We start from the raw sequence: 26587 nt of genomic DNA, 5'->3' as shown, positions 1-26587 counted from the left end.
CTCTGATCTCATATTTTCTGTTTTCCGTGATTTATTATTAAATCCAGGTGTAATATAAATATTTTTATAAGCTGCCTGTAAATCTAACTGGGACAAGGAAGTGTATAAACCAACACACCGAGCATTAGCTACGTGTCAGGTGCTGTTCTGGTGTGTTGCATACACACATGACAACCCTAAGGACAGATACTGCTATCACCCTAATTTTTAGCTGAGGAAACCCAGATAGAGCGAAGCAAGACTCCTTGCTCAACTTCAGGCAGCTAGTCACTAGCAGTGTCCAAATCCAAATCCAGATGTTCTCAGTTTAGAGCTGGAACTCTTTACCACCATGTTACAGCATATACCTTATCAGCACATTATAGATATTACAGTTTAGAAAGCAACTGTCCATCTGGCATCCCATTTGAGACTCTCAGTTAGCCTGTGAAATAGCAGGAGATGATTACTAACCTCATTTCATAGATAAGGTAACAGATGCTCAAATACTAAGTCCCCATTCTATGAGCTCAAGTACAGGACAGTGTCTTGGTTCACATTTGTAAGCTCTGGGTCTGACACAAGGTAGATGCTTCAGGGTTTGCTCAATGACCAGCACCATATCCCACAGCAAGTGAGAGGGGCACAGCTGCACCTAGATCCTAGCTGGGCCTGCTGTCTAGGAGTCAAACAATGGGCAAGTGAAAATACTGATGACACACACAAACCCCAGCAGCAAGCATATATTAAGTATTCCATGGGCATTACAGGCGACAGACAGTGTAAGAATCAGAGAAGCAAAGCAGTCACGGAAGACTGGGATGACTGTACAGACAGGCTACACTGGAGAATACAGAAACTGACCTTGGCCTTAAAGGAAGCAAGGCTTTCCACAAGCCGAGAAGGGGAAACTGCATCCTAGGCTGGGGGAAGGACATAAGGAAAGTAATAAAAAGAAGAATTGGGCTCGGTGGGTTCAGGTAATATTGGTTACTGGAAGGTCTACGTGAGAAGGTAGTGAAAGATAAAGAGGGAAAGGTAAGCGATAACTAACACAGAGATATGTGAGTGTTGGAAGAAGCAATTAGGACTTCAGACCACAGGAAAATGGGTAACCACTAAGAGTCTGCGGACACAGAAAAATGGAAATACAATGGACAACATACACATTGCAAGATATGTGACAACAGAGTTTTCTAGGGATCAGGATCATAAAACTAGAAATTAAAGAATCCACTAGGCTGGTGAAACCAAGGAGTCAGAATGACTGATAACTTCAATCTTGGAGGCTGTACTGACTTACACAACTGTATTTGAAACTCCAAGGTGGATGGTATTGTCAATTAAAGAACACAAAGCAAGTTGCTGAGGAGCCCTGAAGCATTTTCCTCCAAGGGGATAACCTGATAGGCCAGATCCATCACACCAGGCCAGGAGAGAGGACAGAAGAGCTGCAGAACAAGCCAACGAAGAGAAACTCCAATGCCTCAAGTTCAAATGGAAACACATCAGCAGTAGTCACCACCATACTGGCCAGAAGTGCTTAAGAAATAACTATGTAGGTTGCCCATCTGTTTCATCTACTAAAGGAGATTGCTTTCTATTTGACAAAGCAGCTGAGTACATGCTGAAATTGGAGAGGTGAAGCTTTTAAGAACACAGGAAAGAAAAAAAATTTTTGACACATCAAGCTGTGAGTCTTGTCCAGATAAAATGCCTGATTCAGACTGAAATAATAAAGTCACTTCATACTCAGTGGAATCCTTTTGTATTTAGCTTACTTTTTTTTCACGTGATGCTAAATGTGCATCATCATTTGATCATTCTTCCTGGAAATACATTAATATAATTTTTAAAATGTAGAAAAATGTCATTTTCATGTATATCAGTAAACCAGGAAAAAGGGAATATTCTTCCAATTTTCAAAGATACAAAGATTACTAATATCAGCCCTCATTATGCCATGCTTTCTTTGGACCATTTCAAATGCTTTAGGGTAAAGACAGATCATGCTAATAATATTAGCATATATCATTTCTTAAATATATTTCAATTAATATATTCTCTAATTTCAATTTTAATTTCCTCTTTGACCCATAAATTATTTAGAAGTTATTTGTTTCCAGACAGCTAAGGATTTCTTACTTAACACTGTTATTAAATTTGAGCTTAAGTCCACTGTGGTCAGAGAACATACTCTGAACAATTTCAATCTTGAAATTTGTAGGAAGTTTTCTTTAGGGTCCAGCATATGATCTATTTTGGTAAATGTTTCATATGTAGTTTAAAGAATGCAAAACTCTGTTTTTGCTGGGTCAATTAGGTCAAGTTTATTCATCACTTTATTAAGATCTTCTATATCCTTACTAATTTTTTGCCTGTTGTTCTACAAGCTCTTGAAGTATGTGGGTATCCCACTAGGGTTGTAGAATTATTTTGTTTTGGATCTTCCTGCCAATTTTTGCTTTAAATATTCTAAAGTTCTGTTATTTGTAAGATACAGATGCTGACTCCTCAATCATTATGAAATAATCTCTCTTTATCTCAAAGTAGCATTGCCATGTACTTTGTCTGATATTAGTATAGCTATACCAGCTTTGCTTCAGTTAGTGTGTATATTACATATCCTCTTCCATACTTCTGTTTAAAGTATATCACTTATTTAAAAATTGAAAAAAAAAATTGAATCACTATACTGTACACCTGTAACTTATATAATATTGTACAGCAACTATAGGTTAATCAAAAAATAAAATTATCTTAAAATACATAAATAAAGCATCTCACTTATAAGCAGTATATAATAACATGGTTTTGGTTATTTATCCAGTCTGACAAACTTGGTCTTTTACTGGGAGTATTTAGTCCATTTATATTAAATGTAATCATCAATATTTATATAGATGAATTTATAGTTACCACCTTACTCTTTATTTTCAATTTGACCTCCTACTTTATGTCCACCTTTTATTCTTTTTTTTTTTTTTTTGGATTAATACAATGTCATTTTATTCCATATCTCCTCTTTTAACATACACATTTTATTCTTTTAAAAGTTACCTTAGAGATTACAATATGCATCCTTTACAAGTCAATGCAAATTATTATTTTTACTATCCCCAATAATCCTAAAATCTTAAAATATTTTAACTTTATTAACCCCTCTCCTGCCTTTTGTGCTACTCTCAAACATTTCAGTTTTACACACACTTTAAACTCTAAAAACATATTATAGTTTTGTATGGCCAACATTCGTATATTTCACATACATATTTACCCTTTATGATGTCTTTCATTCCTTTCTGCATTTCCATCTGGGGTAATTTCCCTTCTGCTTACAGTAGCTCCCTTTAGTATTTATGGTAATGCAGTTCCACCACTGACAAATTCTCTCGGTTTTCGTCTGAAAATATCTTTATTTCACCTTCATTTTTGAAGGAAGTTTTGGCTGAGGAAAGAATTCTAGGTTGGCAGCTTTTCTCTCTCATTACTTTAAAGATGGCCATTTCATTGTCTGTCTTTCTTTTTTCTTAATCATTTATTTTAATATGTTACAGTCGTTTTGTTCATATTACTGCCCCTTTAAAAATGAGGTGTCTTTTTCTAACCTCTGGTTGCTTTTAAAATTTTCTCTCTGTCACAGGTTTCCACAGTCTTATATTGATGTGCAAAGATACGTTTCCTCTGTACTCATCCTGCTTGGGGTGTTCTAAGTTTTTTTAATCTGTAAGCTGCTGACTTTCATCACTTTGTAATATTCTTAGTATTACATCCTCAAATACTGCTTCTGTCCCATTCTCTCTTCCTTTCTGGGAGTCCAACTTTACATGTGTTAGACCTTTTAGGTATGCCTCACATGTCTCTAACACCCTTATTTCTTTTTTATATTCTTTTTTTTTCTGTATTTCAGTTTGAGATGACCTACTGACCTGCTTCCCTATTCATTAATCCTGTCTCGCATTGTGACAATCTGCTATTGTTTCTAACCACTAGGTTCTAATTTCAAATACTTTATGTTCTAGAATATCTGTTTGGTTTTCCACAATACATTCAAATTACGCTGAAACTCTCTATTCCTCCATCTAATTATTTTGTCCATCTTTTCCTCTATTGTCTGGAACATATTATTTACAGTTATTTTTAGGTATTTGTCAGCTAACTCCAATATCTGATTCATCTGCAGGTCTGCTTCTATTGCCTTGTTTGTAAGTCATGTGATCTTGCTTCTTAGGTGGAAAATCATTTTTTCCTGTATGGTGAAGATTGGAGAGTCTCTATATACTGTTATTTTCTACCTGCAAAAGAGACAGAGGGCTCCCCTTATTCTCTGCTGCACAGGTAGGGAGGGAGTTCATCACCCAACAGGGGGTTGAGCTGGGCTGGTCTGGTCTGCCATTTGAGTAGGACTCAGTCTGCCTTTGGTTGGTCCTGTTCCTAAGGCCTGGGTCTCCATGGAGTTCAATGAGATCTCTGTCTCCTCAGCACTGGATTCAGTTCTGCCCTTAAGAAGTCTTCCGGATAGCTCTTTCGCCCCCGGCCCACTCAAGCTTCAAAACTTGGCGTGTGTCTTGAGCAGGGGACTCATCATGTTTTGGGGGTTCCTCCAGCTTCATCGTTGTTTTTTTTTAAAATATGTTTGATGTTATAATTTTTTAATTATTTTTTGGGGGGCGGAGGGTGAGGGTTTGTCTGCACTGCACGGCTATGGGATCCTAGTTCCCTGACCAGGGACTGAACCCAGGCCCTTGGCAGTGAGAGCATGGAGTCCTAATCACTGGACCGCCAGGGAATTCCCAGCTTCATCTGTTTTTTACTCCAGATCCAGAAACCTCTTCTGGTTTTTCTGTCTCCCAGAAGCAGCCTCCTGCCAGGGGCCAAAGCTGGATTCTCATCTGCCCACCACACCTGGACCAGCCGCCGCCCCAGGTGATAAGTGGTTATGGCTCTTCAGTGGGGTTTTCATCTCTTGCCTGTTCTGTTTTTGGATTCCTGCCACAACAGGTGTACATTTCAATACCGTTTAATACCGCAAGGCTGTGGGAGGTTTCAATGTGTCTTCCGGAAGCTCTTGGCCTGCCTCTTCAGATCCTCTCCCAATGTCTTGCTGGGAAAACCAGCTGTGGGTTTGAGGCCACCCTTTCCCACCAAGTCTCCAATTTGTCACTCTAGTAATGTGTGACCATAAAACTTTGCTAGTTTCTCTTTCACCCAGTAGCAGCCCCCTGCCTCGGCTTCTGTGTCCAGAATCAGCAAGCTTCTGCAGAAAATAAAATGGCTGGTAATGCTCAATGCACCTCTGAATGATTCTTCCTCCTCTGGAACTTTAGTCCAACTCTTCCTCACTGATTCCAGAACACTATAGAGCTTTAAAAATATGATTTTTATAGTTGTTGTCAGCATCTCTAGTAAACTATATCTTGCAGTACTAATTACTTTTGACGAATTTCTAAGATATCTAGTAGTCTTAATATTTCCAAAGTACAGTTTAAATATGCTTTTGAAATAAAAGCACTGATAAAACAGTCACTTCTTACCTCTTCATAAAACTTCATCTGAGGTACAGCTTCATTAATTTCATTCAAAAAAGAATCTTTAAATAGCAAGAAACCTAAAGAAAAAGAATAAAAAATTTCAGGGTGGGCGATGAATGTAAATTTTATTCCACAGGGTGTTTTCAAATTCATTTGTTTCAACCTCTTCCTCCCCTACCCTTAAAATACAAAAGGGGGTTTCAAGAGGCTACTTAATGCCTAAAAGGAAATAACCCAGGTAAAGTAAAGAATCACACACCTGGTTCCTTGCTTTGAGGTTCCTTCTCTCTTGGCAACCCCCCTCCCACTTTTAAAAAATGCACAATTAACAGTGCTAGTGGTTACCACCACTTAGTGCTACTGGTCACCAGAACAAGTGGAAGATTAACCAAAGAAATCAGAGATACAGGTAATACAGAAGTTGGTAAGAGTCACCATGGAGCTAATAAATGCTACGCCCACAGAAACAGAACTCAAACTCCCTTAAGAAAAAAAAAAAGAAGTACTTTCCTAACCTTTGTAGCCTTTTCTCTCACCACTTATTAGCTCAAGTCCCTCCAAGTCCCTACCAAATACTTCGTGCCAGAGCAGATCACCCATTCCCAGATGGTGCTTTTCTCCTTCACAACTCCACGCCTCATCTTCAAGCAATCAGTACCTTCTGCCCGGGATACCACCCCCATTGCACAGTGCCTGTTACACAGTGGGAGGCCAATAAATATGTGTTGAAAGAATGTTTGTTTGCATGGCCCTTCCAACATGCCTCTGCCAAAGTGCTCACCCTGGTTAATTATCTGATTTACAAGTCTCCCACCCCAGTACCAAACCCAGTGGCCAGCTCAATGCCTCGCACCTAGTCAAGCCTCAGTGAATGAATGAAGCTGGAGAGGACAAGCTGACACCAGACTGAGGGCAGAGATACTGGAAGACTACGAAAAGTCAAAAGCAATGAGAAGGTCTAAACAATTAAAGGATTGTTAGGAGAGACAGAAGTCACAGAAAAAAAAAAGTGAAGAAAGACTCACAAAAAGTCTAAAATGTTGGGCAAAGGTAGATCAGAACTCCCCAGGTAGGACAGGAAGGAAGCAGCTTTGACAAGATTTTCATTCAAGTTAACATAAGAGTTATATAACTTGAGCTTGTCTGTTGTTGCCCCATAAATTCCCCTCCATGCTTCCAGGAACATAACCTTTGAAAACGGTAAATGTTTGTTCAGTGCAACTATAAGAAAGGTATTTGGACTACTTGGTTAAATAGGCAAGACCAGACTAACAGGGGCTGGGTGCACAGCTCCAGCAGGAGCACGGCCGTGCTCATATTGTCAAGGAACTGCAGCGAGGCCAACATATGGAGGGAGTAGGGAATTCAAGAAGCAGATGAGTAGGAAGAACTGAAGATGTGAATCTCTACCAATTTGCATGTTAATATTTTTATTTTAAATAAGAGAAAGGTTGACTTTAGTTCTCATTCATTTCAAAGTAATTTCCGATTTCCCTTGTCATTTCTTCTTTGGCTCATGAGTCATTCAGGAATGTGTAGTTTAATTTCCAGATATTTGGGAGGTTTTTTTTCAGGTATTTTTGGGATATTGATTTCTGTTTAATTCTGTTGTGGTCAGAGGACACATTCAGTAGGACTTCCAATGCTTTTAAAGTTATTGAAACTTGGTTTTGGTCCCAAACTTGGTCCCTCTAGGTGAATGTTCCAAGGGTACTTGAAAAAAAAAAGAAAAACAGTATATAGGGTGGAGTGTTTCATTAAATAAAATAAAAAGGCAATTAGGCCAAGTTGGTTGATAGGGTTGTCCTGGTCCTCTAAATCTTACTGAATGTCTATTTATTCTCTCCATTATCGGTGGAGGACTGTTGAAATCTCCACCTGTAAATTGGAAGGGAGGGGAAAGAAAGAAGGAGGAAGATGAAGAAAGGGAGTTGAATGAATAAACATCCAACTTAATATGTTGTTACCTACTTCTTTAATGCAATTTCCATCATCAATGTGTAAAATAAGCCAAAGAATTATTTGGAACATCGTATAGGGGGGAAAAACCAGTATTTTCCTCGTGTCTATACATAAACTGAAGCATTACTTTCTATCACAGCAGCTGTTAAAATGGAGCAGCCAGAAGAAAGATATTTTGCCTTTTGGATACATCGTAGATCATTGTGTTCCAGGCTGAATGCAATTTACCTTCATTAGACTTAAATTACATAAAAAAAAAATAAGAAGGATTACTCAGATTAGAACAAAAGCTAAAGGGCAAAAATAAGGAAATAATTTGCCTAACTGGTTCACTTCATCGGTGCAATTTCTCCAGATTTCAAAGAATAAAAAGTAGTGACCCGGGCTTCCCTGGTGGCGCAGCGGTTGAGAATCTGCCTGCTAATGCAGGGGACACGGGTTCAAGCCATGGTCTGGGAAGATCCCACATGCCGCGGAGCAACTAGGCCCGTGAGCCACAATTACTGAGCCTGCGCGTCTGGAGCCTGTGCTCCGCAACAAGAGAGGCCGCGATAATGAGAGGCCCGCGCACCGCGATGAAGAGTGGCCCCCACTTGCCGCAACTAGAGAAGGCCCTCGCACAGAAACGAAGACCTAACATAGCAATCAATCAATGAATGAATCAATAAATAAATCTTTAAAAAAAAAAAAAAAAAAAAAAAAAAGTAGTGACCCAACACCTGCTTACTAGGTAACTGTGGAATGTGTTTACCCTTGTTTCTATATTTGAACCACTGCAAACTGCCTGAATACTGATTAACTTCCGAGTGTATGTAACATCCAGGAAAGGCAAACTATCCCAATTTGCCACTAAAATATTTTGCAAAAATTAGTAGAAAGAATTGTATTATCTTTTTTAAAAAATTTATTTATTATTTATTTCTGGCTGTGTTGGGTCTTCGTTTCTGCGCGAGGGCTTTCTCCAGTTGCGGCAAGCGGGGGCCACTCTTCATCGCGGTGTGCGGGCCTCTCACTATCGCGGCCTCTCTTGTTGCGGAGCACAGGCTCCAGACGCGCAGGCTCAGCAGTTGTGGCTCAAGGGCTCAGCTGCTCTGCGGCATGTGGGATCCTCCCAGACCAGGGCTCGAACCCATGTCCCCTGAATTGGCAGGCAGATTCCCAACCACCGCGACACCAGGGAAGCCCTGTATTATCTTTTATAAAAGACCAATTAAGAACTTTTGAAAGCATTAAATATACGTGGTTTCTATGGGAAACTGAAATATAACCACCTAAAAAATTAAAAAGAGGGAAAAAAATATGAAAAAAATCTTGTAAGAAATAATACCTGTCCTAGGTTTTACCACGGAGATTCAAACACTGGGAAGGAGGATAGACTGCATAACTGCAAAAAGTTCCTACCAAAATTTACTCATTTGACAAAGCATTTACTGAGTGTCTACTAAGAGTCACCGTGCTATATGTTGGTGAAGACAGAGTTTTTCCCATAAGAGACTTATGGGTTTGTGTAAGGGGCAGACAACAAAGTAGTAAACAAATGAAATAACTAATTCATGGTAAATGATATAAAGGAATTAAATATGATGCTGAGATCAATGATAAAACAGAATGTCAATAAGACCTCTCTGAGCTGTGGGATAAACAAAGTACAAAGCATTTCAGATTAGAAAAGGCCAGAATGCCTAATCTCACACCTTCTATTCAATATTGTGAGGTCTTAGCCAGTGCAATAAGAAAAGGAAATTAAACTTACTAAAATTGAAAAGGAAGAATTAAAACTAATTTTATTCCTAGACAACGTGATTAACTATATAACAAATCCTATCTACAAAATAACTACTAGAATATATAAGTGAATTTAGCAAGATCCATAAATGACCATAAAATACAAGGTCATTTAGCTAAAAGAATCAATGACATTAGATACACTCACATCACACAGTTTTAAGATGGAATTTTGAAACAAGTCCATTTGGAATAACGTCAAAAAAGAACCAGTACTTAAGAATAAATAAATAAGAGATATACAAGGCCACTAAGTGGAAAACTATATAATATGACTGAAAGATATTAAAGAAGATCTAAATAAATGGAAAGATACCGTCAGTTCATGGATTGGAAGACTCAGTATTGCAGATGTTAATTCTCCCCAAATTGATCTATGGAGTCAATGCAATCCTAATAATAATCCCCATCGGCTTTTTTTTTTTTTTTTTTAAGAAATTCACGTTCTTTTATTTATTTATTTATTTATTTATGACTGTGTTGAGTCTTCGTTTCTGTGTGAGGGCTCTCTCCAGCCGCGGCAAGTGGGGACCACTCCTCATCGCGGTGCGCGGGCCTCTCACCACCGCGGCCTCTCTTGCTGCGGAGCACAGGCTCCAGACGCGCAGGCTCAGCAATTGTGGCTCACGGGCCCAGTCGCTCCGCGGCATGTGGGATCCTCCCAGACCAGGGCCCGAACCCGTGTCCCCTGCATTGGCAGGCAGACTCTCAACCACTGCGCCACCAGGGAAGCCCCCCATCGGCTTTTTAAAGAAACTGACAAGCTGATTCTAAAATGTATATGGAAATGTGAAAAAACTGGAATACCCAAAACATCTTGAGAAAGAAGCAAGAAGTTCAAGGACTTACACTGCTTAATTTCAAGACTCATTATACAGCCATGGTAATCAACACAGTGTGGTACTGGCATAAGACTAAATCCATGAAACAGAATAGAGGATCCAGAAATACACTTATATGTGCTCAACTTACTTTCTACAAAGATAGCAAAGCAATTTATTAGGAAAAGGAAGTCTTTTCAACAAATGCTAGAAAAAACTTATAACCAAATGGGAAAAGAAAAAAAGAAACAAATTTGAAAAAGGTCTATATCCCGTTTATGTATACATTAAAAAAACAAAACAAAAAACCTCTTACAAATCAATTTTTAAAAGGAAGCAACCCAATAAAAGAATGGGCAAAAAATGTGAACACTTCACAAAGGAAGAAATATGACTAGCCAATAAGCACATTAAAAGGGCTCAATACCGTTGGTCATCATGCAAATATAAATTAAATCACTTTGAGATACCACTTCATAACCACTAGAAGGGCAGAGTTAAGAAGACTGACAATATCAAATTTTGGCAACCAGAAGCTTCGTTTGCTGAGAAGCATATATAATGTTTTGGACTCCTCTTGCCTCTGAATCAACAGGCAAAGAGGGGAATTACTGTGCTGGCTGGGATGATTGATGGGCTGTGACTCCACAATGGAGGGAAGGGGAAAGAAGGAAGAAGGGAGGAGAAGAATAAAGGAAAGAAGGGGAAGCTCTTCCTTAGCATCAAATACCAACCAAAAACTATAGAAGGAATGATGGAGTTAGAAAATCAATAGGTGCCAAAACCAGGGGGCAAAAGTTTGATAAGGAACAAAATATTTACACAGTCTCAAGAGTAATTTCCCATAAATTACTTATTACTTACAAAGGGAAAGTAAAGACAGGCCACAGATTTGGAGAAAATATTTGCAATATACATATCTGATAGAGAACCTGTATCCAAAGTATACAAAGAATTCTCAAACTCAATGATGAGAATATAAACAATCCAGTATTTTTAAAAATTGAGCAGAAGATTTGAATACTTTCACCAAAGATGATATATAAATGTAAAATAAGCACGTGAAAAGATGTCCAACATTGTTAGTCATTAGGAAAATGCAAATTAAAAACACAGTGAGATATCACTATATACTTCTTAGAATAGCCAAAAAAAAAAAAGAGAGAGAGAGAGACAATGCCATTGCTGACGAGGAAAGGATGTGGAGTAACTGGAACTCTCATAGACTGCTAGTAGGAATGCAGCCTCATTCAAAAACATTTCTTTAAAGTTAAAATATCCATTTACCATTCAACCCAAATAATCACACTCCTAGGTATTTTACCCAATAGGAATGAAAATTTATGTTCACACAAAAATCTGAACACAGATATTTGTAGTAGCTTCATATATAATATCAAAAAACTGGGTATAACCCAAATGTTCTTCAACTGATGGCTGGATAAACTGTGATGTATCCATACAATGGAACACTACTCAACAAGACAAAGGCATGAACTACTGATACATCCACTATAAGTGAATCTCCAATGCACTGTGCTAAGTGAAAGAAACCAGACCCAAAGGCTACATGCTGAATGAGTCCACTTATGTGTCATTCTGGAAAAGGAGGAACCATAGGAACAACTAGATCAGTGGTTGCCAGGGGTTGGGGTGGGGTGTGGCGGTCAACCATAAAGGGCACTAGAACATTTGCGGAGGTGATGAATTACTCTGTATCTTGACTTTGGTAGTCGTTATACAACTTTATGCATTTGTCAAAACTCACAGAATTGTACATTGTAGATGGTGAGTTTTACTTAAATTATACCTCAATAAACCTGACTCTTCCTGTCACCCCACCAAAAAAAAAACAAAAACAAAAACTGGTGCTAAAGAAGAAAGAAAAATAAGATTGGGTACATACAGCTAAGCCAGGGATAAGCCTCAAAAGATGTTCCTGAATAGTGGCTTTAAGTCGATCACAAATTGGGATCTAAAATTTCCAGAAGCTAATGCATGATCACTTACATGGCTGTCAATCTCTACAGGATGTTTTTCATAAAGCACAAGTTTGTACGGAACATAAACTCATTCACACACAGAGGCATGGGACTAAAATAAGTAATTACAAAGGTTCTGGGTAATGCAGAGGCTGGAAACAACTACTCTGACACATTCAGGATACACAAGAGTCTTTACAAGTGAAAAGAAAGGAAATCTTAAATGATAACTAGAAAAGCAAACTCAAAAATACAGAAAAAAAGCATACACATGTAAAAACGGAAAACTCCCACAGGGCACCATGCCCCTCCTAGATGAATAATACTAACTTAAATTCCCAATGAATAATTCTCCCTTTCATTTCTTCCAAGTTCCAAGAGGAATAAATAAATATAAATCAAAATGAACATTTAGTTAATTATTTTTATCTACTTCATGCAAACCTTAAATTTATTTTTTTATTTGACTCTGCTTATCAAACTAGAACTTTCACTTCCTGACTTAAAACTTTACAGAAGAAAATTAGTAACCAAATTGTAAATAGGTCTTCTAAATATCCAAATTATCTACCCCACCTCCAATTTAAATTCAGCACATACGTGCTCAACAAAAGTCTTAGATTAATTAATGAGATCACTCATTTAGATAATGGAGAGATTTGGGGCCCTGAATATTAACAGTCTAGTAGACAAAAGCACAAATGGTAATGAACGAGGCCAAAGAAAAATTCATAAAATGTTCCGAGCAATTGGCTCTTACTTCAAAAGGGAACAAAGGAAATTGGGACTGGGAGGAAAATGTGAAAATTCAGTGGCAAGAAAAGTACACCTAAACCCTTGCAATAGTTGGGATTACTTTCAGCCTTTACCAACATTATGAAATGATGGAAAAGAAAAAAATTTCTGGCTATGCACCATGCCAATACTCTTTCCAGACTGGGGTCAATTTTTTTCACTTATAACCATTTAATGCACATCTAATAGTAAACAAACAAACTGACAAAATAAAGTGAGATTTAAAATAACTTAAAATAGAAATATTATTCCAACAATCCACCTGATTTATATTTCCCAAAGACGTCTCAAAGAACAATGATTAAAGCTGGCAGTATGGAAATTAGGGTATGTGTGTACATCACAGATTAAACATGGCCAGGACAAAGTGGGGAGGGTGTGTAAAACACACTGGGTCTCAGCAATCCCACTACTGGGCATATACCCTGAGAAAACCAGAATTCAAAAAGAGTCATGTACCAAAATGTTCACTGCAGCTCTATTTACAATAGCCAGGACATGGAAGCAACCTAAGTGCCCATCAACAGATGAATGGATAAAGAAGATGTGGCACATATATACAACGGAATATTACTCAGCCATAAAAAGAAACGAAATTGAGTTATTTGCAGTGAGGTGGATGGACCTAGAGTCTGTCATACAGAGTGAAGTAAGTCAGAAAGAGAAAAACAAATACTGTATGCTAACACACATATATGGAATCTAAGGAAAAAAAGGTCATGAAGAACCTAGGGGCAAGACGGGAATAAAGACACAGACCTACTAGAGAATGGACTTGAGGACACGGGGAGGGGGAAGGGTAAGCTGGGGCAAAGTGAGAGAATGGCATGGACATATATACACTACCAAACGTAAAATAGCTAGCTAGTGGGAAGCAGCCGCAGAGCACAGGGAGATCAGCTTGGTGCTTTGTGACCACCTAGAGGGGTGGGATAGGGAGGGTGGGAGGGAGGGAGATGCAAGAGGGAAGAGATATGGGGACATATGTATATGTATAACTGATTCACTTTGTTATAAAGCAAAAACTAACACACCATTGTAAAGCAATTATACTCCAATAAAGATGTTAAAAAAAAAAAAAACACTGGGTCTAACCATAATTTTAACAAGGAAGAAACAGAATAATCAACCAATTAATGCATGTGTGTTCACTTGGTGATAATTCATAAGGCTATGCACTTGGACTTGAGCACTTTTCTATACATATATTCCATTAAAGGTTTATTTAAAACAAAAGAGAATCAACCAATAAGTTTTTTGTTTGTTTGGTTTTGGTTGTTTTTGGCTGCATTGGGTCTTCGTTGCTGCGTGCGAGCTTTCTCTAGTTGCGGCGAGCGGGGGCTACTCTTCGTTGCGGTGCACGGGTTTCTCATTGCGGTGGCTTCTTTTGTTGTGGAGCGCGGGCTCGAGGCACACGGGCTTCAGTAGTTGTGGCTCGAGGGCTCTAGAGTGCAGGCTCAGGACTTGTGGTGCACGGGCTTAGTTGCTTCTTGGCATGTGGGGTCTTCCTGGACCAGGGATCGAACCCGTGTCCCCTGCATCGGCAGACGGATTCTTAACCACTGTGCCATCAGGGAAGCCCAACCAATAAGCATTTATGTCATGGTGCTATAAGTGTAAATAAAGGGGTTCTCAGAGCAATTGCAATCTGATTGGAGGTACTGATAGACATACATAAAAGATAATACCTAACTGCGTTGCATTAGTTAAGTGCCATACTCGCTTTGCAGGGAGAGATGCATTGCTTCCTAGATCACAGCACGGCCACCTCAACATTCGTCCAGTCTCCTTTCCCATTCGTCCTGTGTGCTGCTGCCTAGATCTGACCATGCCGTTCCCTTGCTTTTGAACTCATCATCGCACAGGACGCTGGAGAAGACCCAGCCTCTAACACCTGCACTGCAATGCACGCCCCGCTCTGCCCCACACCTCCCCAGAGCTACAGCGCCCACCGCACAGCATGGCCGGATGCAAGCGCGGGTTGCTCAACACGCCTCTGTGCCTTCACAGACGCTCCTCACTCCACCTGAGACAGACTCCCCTTCTCAGCGCCCGCTCCCTTCCTGCCAACCATCTCTCCACCTGCTTCCCCACCCCCACCCTTCTCATTCCCTCCAGACTTGACCTGGTTAACAGCCACTTTACCTTCAGGACCTCAACTGAGCATCACGTAATGAAGTAAACTTCGAAGGACTCCCCAGCCCAGCCAGGTGGAGGAGCTATCCCTCTTCTGTGCTCCCACGGCCCTGGGTCCTTAGTGTTTTCAAGCCCACTAACTCGCAACTATCTCTTTTTATCTTATGAATGGACAAAATGGCTCAAAGTTGTAAAAATAAATAAAAAAGGTATAAAATGAAAAGTTTCCTTCTGGTCCATGTCCTTCATCTTCCTAGTAGCGCACCCACCACCATCACCTCCAAGGTAATGGCTATTACTGGTTCCTTGTATCTTTTCAGGGAAGTGATGTGTGTTACTTCTTGGCCAGGTGCTAAGAAATCCATGTGACTCCTTCACCCAGCTCGATGCAGGAAATTCCGCAGTCCTAGGGACACCAGCGCCACAACATGGCAAGAGCTCGGCACGTGGAGGGGGGCCTCCTGCTAACCCTGCACCGCTACGGATGAGAGAGACACTCCCATGTGTGGGTCTCTGTTATAGGCGCTGTGTTACCTCCTAACACAGCACAAAGGCAGGTGCAAAGACGAACTCTTATTTCCTACCATACTGTCTCCGTCAGCCTTTTTTTCATAACTCGAGACCTTGGAGATCTTTCTATACTAGTCACGAAGAGCTACCTGGCCGCTCCTTATAGCTGCATTATTCCAGCGGATGGAATGTCAGAAGTTACATAATTTGTTTCCTAATGGTGAACATTTGGGTTGCAGGAAATATTTTGCTTTTACAAACTTGCTGCAATAAATAACCCTCTCCGTACATCATTTCTCATGTGTTCAAGCCTATTTGTAGGATACATTCCTCCGAGTGAAACTCCTGAGCCAAAGGTTATATAGACATTCTGTTATTTTAATAGACCCAGCCAAATTAGCCCCATCCGAGCAGTACCTGTTCGTACACCCACCGGCAATGCATCAGCTCCTGTTTTTACACCCATGGCCATATCAAAAGTGTGTTATTAAACTTCCGGATCTTGTGACAATTTGAAAGATTAAGAAAAATAATAATAGTTCAGAGTAATTTGCGCTTTGCCAATTTTTAATCAAGTCGAAAATCTTTTTGTATGTTTAGGTTCCATTTTTACCCTGGGTTACAGGTCTTTGCTCACGAGTACGTCCAGGGCCCTCTGTATTGAGGTTTGCTACTCAGCACCGCTGCTCAAGGAATCCTTCGGGCCCTCCACCTCTTGGGTACTGGTCCTGTCGGCGTGATCAATGTGTCCATTTCTTGTTCCTTGTCTGTTCCTGGCGTTCAATGGCAATACTTCTAGTATCTCCCCATTAAACGTGACGCCGGCCTTGGGAATACACAGCGGCATAGTGTTAAGAAAGGATGCACCTCTAACGATGTCACCAAGGAGTTGTTTAGTCAGGGGCTCTGGGAGGGAAATGGCCTGCTCTTGTGTGGTTTTCTCTCTAATCCTCAGCACAATGGCCAGGACTTAATCGTCTCAATAAACATTTGATAAATTTACTAAGGGAAGATCAGTATGGCTCGCGCTATAGTCACAGATGGTTCCGGGAAGAAGTGAAGTACAGGCCAGGTGTGGAGAGATTAATGGGCTACAGAGTCAAGAAAAAGAACAAGTGGTCAGAGACAGGAAATCTCCATGGAGATAAGGAAGGAGTGAGAAGAAAGAAATTGAAGAATCTGGACAGAGCACGTTCCTATGGGGAAAAGGTGGAAGGAATGCTTTATCCCACCACCGAGGCTTGAAGGGGTGGGGGGAGATGGGCTTCATCCGGCAAGCTGAGGGATCCGTCTAGAAGAATCCCAGTGCTAGGTATTTCTCAGTTACCCAATGCTTCGCGTGTGCTGAGAGCTTCGGAATGCCAAAGAGCCTGCTGGGGAATCGTTTTTAATATAAGTGGGCAATTGTTTCATGAAAAATTAAACTCAGCTCTCAAATCCAGGGTGGAAGTTTTTAGAGCCGGGCCTCTTCTCAACACGGCAAAGCTGAATCCTTCCTTCCTCTTCCTTAGGATGCTCATCTGCCACCGCGTCTGTGCCCAGATAACCCTTTCATCCTCATCCCATCCCTGAAGCCGACCCATAACAGGTACAAAGTGTTGACCCCTATGTGTTAACAGTGCCTGCCTACCACCTGGCTCTGAATATTTCTACCAGAATGTGAAGATGTCAGCAAAAGCCTTCAAGGCTCAAAAAAGTAGAACCTTGATAGCGGAACACCAGGTGGTGACAGTGCCACGGCCAACCCTCTGGGGCAAGAAGGCCCACAGGCCACTGTTGCAGCACCTCCAGTGACTGGTGGCTGGAGTTGCTTGCCATATCTTGACGTGAAATCTCATGACTATGAAATGATTTCTTACTAGAGCAATGAGATGGTTTCTGATTATTTAGTCCAAATCCATTTTAACTTGTAGCCAGCTGACTCTAGTAATTTAATTAAATGACATAGGTATGTTTAAAAGTTAGATGGTGCATTTACGTGTTGTAATTTTGTACGCTCGGGGCCTTATACCTTCTGCCAGGAGTGGGGATGTGGCAGTGGGAAGTCCCTTCCCCCCTTTGTGTGTGGCGGGGATCAGTACCCCGCTGCTCTCCCGCGAACAGTCTACTCAACACAGCTGCCCACCTGAGCCCTCTGTTTCTGTGGGTGCTCATGCTAACACTCGTCCCAGCAGCGCACAGACGCCCACGAGGGCCACGACGGTGATGGACGGGACACTGGGTGTATCACTGGTGGGCCATGACTTCACCCCTGGAATGCTCTCCTCACGCTGAGAAAATAATCACAGAGCATATAGCTATACTCCTACTGTTTACACAAAATGCTACAAATAAGAATTTTACAGTAATGGCAGTTGAAAGGATTTCACGCTAAAGCAAAAAGACAAAAAAAAAAAAAGTCAATTCCTCTGCTGTATAAAATACTGAACTAGATGCTTTCTAGTCACAAAGAGGAAAACAGCCTCAGAGGTTATCTTTAGTCTCAAGGAATCTGAATTCCAGTTAGAGAAACCGCACGGAAGAGGCACCTGGAAATCCTACATTTGCCACAGGAAGTGCCAAGTAAATGGCACATAAGGAACATCAGAAAATGGACTGTTCATGGTTCAGCTAATCCCTGAATGGCTGGATCTTTTGTTGTTGCTGTTTTTTCGGGTTTTTTGGCCATGACGCACGGCATGTGGGATCTTAGTTCCCCGACCAGGTATCAAACTCGCACCTCTTCCTGGCAATGGAAGCACAGTGTCTTAACCACTAGACCACCAGGGAATTCCCAAATGGCTGGATCTTTGAGAAAAGCACAGGCCAGAAGGCGGTGTCCCACAGAGGGAGACAGAGCGTAAGACTCATCGGTGGAGTAGACGCTAGAAGAAAAAGACAAAGAAAAAAAAGACTGAGGCCAGTTTGGGTGACTTGAATGACAGTAACAAGAGGGACTCTGTCCTGCAGTGGGGGTTTAGGACAGGTTTAGAGCATGAAGGTAATGTGATGACATGATGGTTTCAATTACCCCGGTCACTTCATCTTTCTGTGCATTAACTAGTTCCTTTCCTTTCATAGTTTTGAATAATTTAAGGAAATATACTATATAGAATGTATTCATTCACCTAAGTCAGGGGTCCCAACCCCCAGGCCACGGACCAGTACCGGTCCATGGCCGGTTAGGAACTGGGCCACACAGCAGGAGGTGAGCAGTGGCGGGCGAGCGAGCGAAGCTTCATCTGTGTTTACAGTCGCTCCCCATTACCTGCATTACCACCTGAGCTCCGCCTCCTGTCAGATCAGCGGTGGCATCAGATTCTCATAGGAGCGTGAACCCCACTGTGAACTGCGCATGTGAGGGATCTAGGTTGCGTGCTCCTTATGAGAATCTAATGCCTGATGATCTGAGGTGGAGCTGAGGTGGTGATGCTAGCAGTGGGGAGTGGCCGCAAATAAAGATTATCATTAGCAGACAGGTTTGACTGCATGGAGACCATAATAAATCAACTGCTTTCAGACTCAAATCAAAACCCTATCAGTGAGCGACAAGCGAAAACAAGCTCAGGGCTCCCACTGATTCTGCATTATAGTGAGTTGTATAATTATTTCATTATATATTACAATGTAATAATAATAGAAATAAAGTGCACAATAAATGTAATGCGCTTGAATCATCCCAAAACCATCTCCCTCCCACACCGCCCCAGTCCATGGAAAAATTGTCCTCCATGAAACCGGTCCCTGGCACCAAAAAGGTTGGGGACTGCTGTCCTACATTATAGAAACTAAGTATACTATCCCCTAAATGGCCTTTGAGTTCTCCTTGAGTCTTCTTTTCCCTCACTCCCCACGTTCATTAGCTGACCTGTTAGGTTTTATCTTCAGAATAAATCCCAATCCACCCCCCACCCCCGTTCTTGCATCTCCACTGTCCTCGTCTGATGTAAGCCAGCACCGCCAACTTCCTGGACGGTGGCAGCCTCCAAATTCGTCTCCCTGCTTCCACTCTCCCACTTATGACTTGGATAATTCATTCGCCATAAAGAGGCTGGAATGATCTTAAAACAAATCGGACGTGGTCAAAACCTACCAGAGCTTCCCATTACACGTAAAATAAAACCCTGATTCCTGCCCACCTCTCTCTCTGCCTACCTTGGCCTCTGGCTGATTCTGGAACCTGCTGTGTTCTTTCCCGCCCCTGTTGATTACCATGCTGTTCCCTCTGCCAAGAATGCTGTTCCTTCTCGGCTGAGAACGCTCTTCCACCTGATCCTCACAGGGGCTCTTTCTTTCTCAAAACCAATCACTTCTTCAAATCACTTCCTCAAAGAAACATTCCCTAAATAACTAATTTAAGCAATAACCCAGTCAGTCTCTTTCTTGTCACCTGCCTTCATTACCCACTTATCCCTGATAAGATGCTTAGACTCGATTCATATTCATGACACCCCGGAGTCAGATGGTCCCCACACCCCACCCATGGTCAGTACGCCCTAGACTCTGGCTCCTATGGTAGCCAACAACCTGGGTGGTTTTCACCAACTCTTTGTGCTAATGCTCCTGGGTTTCCTGATTGGCAAAACAAAAGGACTGGGATAGATAAAAATCTAATGTTTCATTTAAGCCTAGCACTCTGCGGTTTCATGAATTAAACTGGGGTCGGTTTTATTTCATTCTTTTTTGCTGTTGCCCTTACTGCTATTTTGACAGAGGGAGATGGGGGAAAACACATAAAGAAAAGAAATAAAGAGTAAAGGAAGAAAGGTGGGAGGCAACAAAGGAGAAAGAGAAGGTGGAGAGAGGGTGAGGGCTTTTTCGAAACCACTTCTTGGGGGAAATTAATCGTGCTGCTTTGTCCTGGCAAGAAGTAGCTATTTCAGGAAGAAAATAACCACTTCATAAATGGAAGTTTCAGCACTAGTTAACCTGAACTCTACTGCTGTCTCCTAAGGTGTTTCATCTGTTTACATCATCAGCTCAGATAGTGACCGAGGGCCTGAGCTCTGGAGAGTGGCAGACCCGAACTCTGTAAGGTCGATTTCAGTTCAGCCATCACTGTTTACAAGATGCCAGGCAGGTGAGAAGCATCTTCACCTCTGAGTGCAGGTCCTCTCACTTGATGCCAACCTCGGCATGGGGCCATTCTGAAGACTAAATAAGATCTGTAGGGGACTTTCCTGGTGGTGGAGTGCTTAAGAATCCGCCTGCCAATGCAGGGGACACGGGTTTGAGCCCTGGTCCGGGAAGATCCCACATGCTGCAGAGCAACTAAGCCCATGCGCCACAACTACTGAGCCTGTGCTCTAGAGCCCGTGAGCCACAATATTTATATTTAAGTATTTCTAAAATGAATTTAACCTTGTGATTGACAGCAGCAGCAGCTTCCAAGGGATCCCACCACACACCTGAGGCAAAAGCAGCCTAATAAAGAAGCAGTGACAGCAGCAGGTCACTGCCCCACACTTGGGGTAGAGGGGGATTTGATCTACTGTAGCAGCAGCATAGCCTGAATGGGAATGCATCCTCCTGTGGCACTAGTCCCATCAACATTAGTCTAATCTGCTAGCATCTGCTGTGCCAACAGGCCCAACATATACAAACCGTCCAACTCAGTAGCATGAAGTGAGCCAGGCTCAGTGTTTCCTGAAACTCATATCCAATGGCACTGGAAAGCTCAGATATCGCCTACTGTTATGAAAACATAAAAAAACAATAACAGAAGACTGGGAACTTCAGAAAGAAAAGGGGAACAATGGAATGGGTGAAAACAAATGGGGTAAATATAAGAGACTATCATTAGCCTCATGAGTTTCTTAAGTTCTATATGACGGTCAAAGCAAAAATTATGACACCATCTGATGTGGTTCTCAATGTATACAAAGGAAATACTACAGAAAATCATATTTTAAAACTGGGGAATATTAAGAGACCTAAATGGAAGTAAAATTTCGAAACTTCACTTGAAGTAATAAAACACTGATTCCAGTAGGCTATGGTAAGTTACATATGTATAGTGTAATGCCAAAAGCAACCACTAAGAAAACTATACAAACAGTATACACAAATGATTATAAATAAATTAGATTAAAATGGACTTACCAAAAAATGTTTAAGTAACCCACAAGAAGGCAAAATAAGAGAAACACAGGATTGAGAAACTAAGGTAAAAGACAAAACAAAAAATAAAATGGTAGACCTAATCTTTAACATAGCAATAATTACATTAACTGTAAATGATCTAAATAACCAAGTCAAAAACAGAGATTGGAAGAGTAGATGAAAAAATCACAAGCATGATCCAACTATATACTGTCTATAAAGAAGCTTACTTTAAACATCATGATATAGGTAGTTCAAAGTAAAAGGATGAAAAAGATATATCATATGAACATTAATCAGAAAAAGCAGGAATGGCTATATTAATATCAGATAAAGTAGATTTCAGAGCAAAGGAAATTATTAGGGGCAAAGAGGGTCATTACATAAAGATAACAGGAATAATCCACCTAGATGACCTAGTGATACTAAATGTGTGTGCACCAAACAACAGAACTTCAAAACACATGAAGCAAACACTGAAAAAGGTAAAAGGAGAAAATTTTAAATCCGCAATTATTATTTGAGACTTCAACACAGCAATTTATAGAACTACCAGAGAGAAAAATCAGCAAGGATATGGAAGAACTGAAAACATCATCAATCAACAGGATATAACTGACATTTAAAGAACACACTCAATAAAAGCAGAATACATATTCAAGTGTCCATGGAACATTCACTCATATACCATACACTGGGTGATAAAAAAAATCAGCAGATTTAAAAGAATTAAAATCATAGAGAGTACGTTCTCTAGCCATAATGGAATCAGACTAGAAATCAATAACAGAAAGACAACAGGAAAATCTTCAATCACATGAAAACTAAACATCACAATTCCAAATAGCTCATGGGTCACAAGTCAAGGAAAAATTTTTAAATGCATAGAATAAAAGAAAATGGAGATATAACAGATCAAAGTTTGTGGAATGAAGTGAAAGCAATGCTGAAAGGGAAGTTTATAGCACTAAATTGGGAAAGAAAATATTTCAAAGCAATAATCTAATTTTCTATATTAAAATAGTAAAAACGGAAGAGAAAAAAACACTAAACAAGCAGAAAGAAGGAAATAATAAAGATGAAACAAAAATCCATGAAACTGAAAACAGGAAAATAGGGGGGAAAAATCAATGAAACAAAAGGCTGGTTCTTTGAAATAAACAATCTAATCAATAAAGATGTAGCAAGACTGATAAAGATAAAAAGAGAGATGGCACAAATCACAGATATCAGAAATGCAACCAGGGATACCATGACATACCCTGCAGGTTAATAAGGGACAAGTTATTATGAACAAGTCTACACTATAAATTCAAAAATGTCGATGAAATGGACCAATGCTTCTACACCCAAAACTACCAAAACTCAGCCAAGATGAAATAGATAATCTCAATTTTCCTGTAACCATGAGAAACACTGATTTTTCATTTAAAAACTCCCAAAAGAAATACTCAGGCTTAGATGTTTCACTTTTACCCAAGACTTAAAAGAATTAACACCAATTTTACATGACTTGATAAGAAACGGAAGTAGAGGGAACAGTTCCTAATTAATTTTATGAAGCCAGTATTACCTTGATACCAAAACCAGACAGGGATAGTATAGAAAGAAGAAAACTACAGACCAATAATTTTTATGAAATTGGCTGTAAAAATCCTCAGCCAAATATTAGCAAATTAAATCCAGAAATATATAAAAAGAATAATATACCATGACCAAGTGGTATTTATTTCAGTTATGCAAAGTTGGTTAAATATTTGAAAATCAAACAATGTAATCCACCATATCCAACCGATTAAGGGGGAAAAGTCATGTGATCCTATCCATTAATGCAGAGAAAGCATGTGACAAAATCCAATCCCATTCATGATTTTAAAAAAAGAAGAAAAAAAACTCCAAGCAAACTAGGAATAGAAAAGGAACATCCTGAAACTCATAAAGATGATCTACAAGCAACCTATACTGACATTATATTTAACTGTGAAAGACTGAATGCTTTCTCTGTAAGATCAGAAACAAGGCACCGATATCTGCTCTCACCACTTTTATTAAATATATTACTGGAGGTTCTAGTAAGAAAATAAAGCAAAAATAAATAAATACATAAATTTAAAAGTTAAATTTTTAAAAAGTTTATTTAAAAGATAAAAGGCCTATTCCTACTATGTTGAATAGGAAGGAATATATCCTACTGAATGCTGCATAGTAATATATCCTATTATATTGAATAAGGAAAAGTAAAACTGTCTATATCTGAAGACGAGATGATAATCTAAATGGAGAAAATACCAAGGAATCCACAAAAAGCTTGAGAAATAATATTAGTTTGTAAATGTTTTAGAGTACAAGATCAACACAATTTTATCAAATTATATATTAATAACAAATGTGTAGAAGCTTAAATAAAAATATGTGATGCCATTTACAACTGACCTAAATAAATACTTAAATATAAGCCCAATAAGACATTTATAGGACCTCTATACTGAAAATTACAAAATGCTGATGAAGAAAATTTTAAAAGTCCCAAACAAATAGGGAGACATACCTTGTTCATGGATTAGAAAACACAACGTAATAAAGATGTCAATTCTCCCCAAGTTAAGAGGCTTAACACAATTACTCTTAAAATGCCCTCAAGGTTTTTGTGGATGTAGACAAGCTTATTCTAAGATTTATATGGTAAGAAGAGGCTGAAGAATAGCTAAAACAATTTGTAAAGGAAGATTAAAATGGGAGGAATTAATCTACCCAATTTCAAGATTTTGCAGTAATGATGGAGGGTAGATACATAGATCAATGGAATGGAACAGAGAACCCAGAAATAGACTGACATAAATACATTTAACTTGTTTTTGACAGCAGTGCAAAAGCTATCAAGGAAGAATAGACTTTTCAAAAAATGGTACTCAAACAGTTGGACATCCCTCGACAAAAACAAACAAACAACAAATGAACCTTAACCTAAACCTCACACACCTTACACAAAAATTAAATCAAAGTGGATCATAATCTTAAACGTAAAAGCAGGACATTTTTAGAAAAAAAAATTGGAGAAAATCTTTGGCATCTAGAACTAGGTGAATAATTCTTAGACTTGACACCGAAAGTATGATCAATAAAAGCAAAAACTGATAAATTGGATCTCATCAAAATGAGTTAAAAATGCTTCATAGAAGATCCTTTTAAGTGGATGAAAACTCAAATTACACAGTGGGAAAACATATTTGAAAATCCCACATGAGACAAATGACTTGTATCTATAATATACAAAGAACTCTCCAAACAACTTAAAAAAATCCAACTAGAAAATAGGCAGAAGACAGGAGCAGACATTTCATGGAAGAGAATATACACATGGCAAAGAAGCACATGAAAAGATGTTCAACATCGTTAGCCATTAGGGAAATGCACATTAAGACCATAATGAGATATCAGAGAATAACTAAAATTAAAGTATAGTGACAACAGCAAATGCTGGCGAGTACGTAGAAAAATTACATCACATCACTGGTGGGAAAATAAAATGGTTTAGCCACTCTGAGAAACAGCTTGACAGTCTCTTTTAATCCTAAAAGTAGATTCACCCTACAATGCAGTAATTGTACTCTTGAGCATTTATCCAAAAGAAACAAAAACTTAATGAAGTTCCCACAGAAACTTACACTGAAATGTTCACAGCAGTTTTATTTCTAATAGCCAAAAACTGGCAACTACCCAAGTGTCTTTCAATGGGTGAATGTTGAAACAAATTGTGATAAAACCTTACGATAGATACTACCGAGCAACAACAAGGAACAAATTATTAATATATGCAAAAATTGAAATGAACTTCAAGGGAATGATGCCGAGGGAAAAATTTTAAAAAGCCAATTTCCGAAGATTAAGTAATTCATGATTATGTTTACATATTATTCTTAAAATAACAAAACTGTGGCGATGGAGAACAGATTAGAAATTGCCAAGGGTTAGAGACGGGGGTAGAAGGTACAGCGGGGGAACTTTGTGAGGTTTTTGTGGTCCCAGTACAAATAATACAGCAATCTCGGTTTTAATCCGTAAAGATTTTTAAAAGCAATTCCTAATAAGAGGTGTCCAGATATTTAGCAATGGCAGCAGATTAGAGGTATAGCTCCCCAACATGACAACTTCGAAAGAGATCTATACTATCAATACTAATTTAATGCATATGTTAATTTTAAAAAAGCCAGTCACAATACTTAAATGGTACATATCTTAACGATAGTATTCTGGGTATCCAGCTATACCAGATGGACTAGCAGGATTTTCTGTACATTCAATCTTATTTAAGACAGTAAATCTTATAATAAGACAGTTAAAAAAAGAAAAAGAAAAAAAACAAATCTCAACTACAGTTGGATATTCTCATAGGAAGATGAGGTGAAAATACGTAGCAGCGGTTCAAAAGCTTAAGCAGTGGCACCTAAATTTGGCTGTACATTAGAATCATCTGAAGCACTTTTTAAAAACCCTCACACCGACGGTTGGTCATCCTAGACCAATAAAATCATTTTAAATCTCCTCAGACGATGCCATTGTCTAGCCAGAACGGAGAACCAGCGGACTAAGCAGAAGGGGATGTTTCTACAAAGATCTCTTAACAATAAGTCCTTTCACCCAATCAAGATTTACCTCCCCGCAAAGGGGTAAAGAAGGCTAGATGTTGTCCATACTTGCTTAGCTTTAATTAGCACTTGCGACTTGCCCGAAACCTAGATCATGTTTCCCCTAAATTTCATGTTATGCCCTAAGTTTTTCAAACCCAAGGCTAAGGGGTTTGCCAGGATGAGATTTTAAGTGCTCACACAGGGGAAGTCCCTGGCAGACCAGGACAGCGGTCACTCTACACTGCAATGTAAAGCATCCTAAATAACCCTGCCACTGCTCCCAGATACTAGTCTGTGCCAACCAGTGGAGAAAAGGCATTCTCCATTACTACCACAGCAAATGCTACTGTACTTACCTCGGCTAGTCCCTATCTTTT

General features: G+C 39.6%; 1 protein-coding gene and 1 pseudogene across 2 annotated transcripts in view; both read right to left on the bottom strand.

The window, feature by feature from the left end:
- The window catches only part of LOC309610709 (G protein-coupled receptor kinase 3-like), an 85157-nt pseudogene that overhangs the window by 57777 nt on the left and 793 nt on the right, over positions 1–26587 (bottom strand). The window contains exon 2 of the transcript XR_014249738.1: positions 5514–5587. The product of XR_014249738.1 is annotated as a G protein-coupled receptor kinase 3-like (transcript). The remainder of the gene's footprint in view (positions 1–5513; positions 5588–26587) is intronic.
- The window catches only part of LOC309611118 (zinc finger protein 280A-like), a 157664-nt gene continuing 139821 nt past the window's right edge, over positions 8745–26587 (bottom strand). The window contains exon 3 of the mRNA XM_082355053.1: positions 8745–9972. The gene's annotated coding sequence lies outside the window, so the exon portion shown is untranslated. The remainder of the gene's footprint in view (positions 9973–26587) is intronic.

The sequence above is a fragment of the Balaenoptera borealis genome (genome assembly GCF_965194805.1).
Source record: "Balaenoptera borealis genome assembly, chromosome: 14".
In the NCBI taxonomy this organism is placed as follows: domain Eukaryota; kingdom Metazoa; phylum Chordata; class Mammalia; order Artiodactyla; family Balaenopteridae; genus Balaenoptera; species Balaenoptera borealis.
Note: the sequence above shows the minus strand (reverse complement) of the source record. Positions and strands in the feature narration are given on the sequence as shown.